Source organism: Arachis duranensis, unplaced genomic scaffold, assembly GCF_000817695.3.
Source record: "Arachis duranensis cultivar V14167 unplaced genomic scaffold, aradu.V14167.gnm2.J7QH unplaced_Scaffold_220536, whole genome shotgun sequence".
Classification (NCBI taxonomy): domain Eukaryota; kingdom Viridiplantae; phylum Streptophyta; class Magnoliopsida; order Fabales; family Fabaceae; genus Arachis; species Arachis duranensis.
In genome coordinates this window covers 9,299-10,437 of record NW_026264742.1, presented here as the reverse complement: position 1 = coordinate 10,437, position 1,139 = coordinate 9,299, and the positions used below count along the sequence as shown (strand labels likewise).

Sequence of the window (1,139 nt, the reverse complement as noted above, 5' to 3'; positions counted from 1 at the left end):
TGAGAGATTTGGATGATTTCTCCATGAAGGATTATAGGTGTTTCCATAGGGTTCTCCCATGTAATTCACCTCTTCCAATGATGGTTTCTCAGGATCATAAGCTTCTTCTTCAGATGAAGCGTCCTTAGTACTGCCTGGTGTAGCTTGCATTCCAGACAGACTTTGAGAAATCATATCGACTTGCTGAGTCAATATTTTGTTTTGAGCCAATATGGCATTCAGAGTATCAATCTCAAGAACTCCGTTCTTCTGATTCATCCCATTGTTAACAGGATTCCTTTCAGAAGTGTACATGAATTGGTTATTTGCAACCATTTTAATGTGTTCTTGAGCTTCCGCTGGTGTCTTCTTCAGATGAAGAGATCCTCCAGCAGAGCTGTCCAATGACATCTTGGACAGTTCAGACAAACCATCATAGAAAATACATATGATGCTCCATTCAGAAAGCATGTCAGAAGGACACTTTCTGATCAATTGTTTGTATCTTTCCCAAGCTTCATAGAGGGATTCACCTTCCTTCTGTCTGAAGATTTGGACTTCCATTCTAAGCTTACTCAATTTTTGAGGTGGAAAGAACTTTGCTAAGAAGGCATTGACTAGCTTTTCCCAAGAGTTCAGGCTTTCTTTAGGTTGTGAGTCTAACCATATCCTAGCTCTGTCTCTTACAACAAAAGGGAATAGCATAAGTCTGTAGACCTCAGGGTCAACCCCATTGGTCTTGACAGTGTCACAGATTTGCAAGAATTCAGCTAAAAACTGATGAGGATCTTCCAATGGAAGTCCATGGAACTTGCAATTCTGTTGCATCAGAGAAACTAATTAAGACTTTAGCTCAAAATTGTTTGCTCCAATGGCAGAGATTGAGATGCTTCTTCCATAGAAGTCAGAAGAGGGTGCAATAAAGTCACCAAGCATCTTCCTTGCATCTCCACCATTGTTGTTGGGTTCGGCCATGTCTTCTTCTTTTTCGAAAAATTCTGTCAGGTCCTCTCCAGAGAGGTATGCTTTAGCTTCTCTTAGCTTCCTCTTTAGAGTCCTTTCAGGTTTAGGATCAGCTTCAACAAGAATGCTTTTATCTTTGTTCCTACTCATATGAAAGAGAAGAAAACAAAGAAAGTATGGAATCCTCTATGTCACAG

At 40.2% G+C, this 1,139-nt stretch overlaps 1 non-coding gene across 1 annotated transcript; it reads left to right on the top strand.

Moving 5' to 3' along the window:
• Positions 1 to 444: 444 nt before the first annotated feature.
• On the top strand, positions 445 to 552 carry LOC127744032 (small nucleolar RNA R71). The gene has a single exon (XR_008005241.1). It is a non-coding gene; the product is annotated as a small nucleolar RNA R71 (small nucleolar RNA).
• Positions 553 to 1,139: the final 587 nt, after the last annotated feature.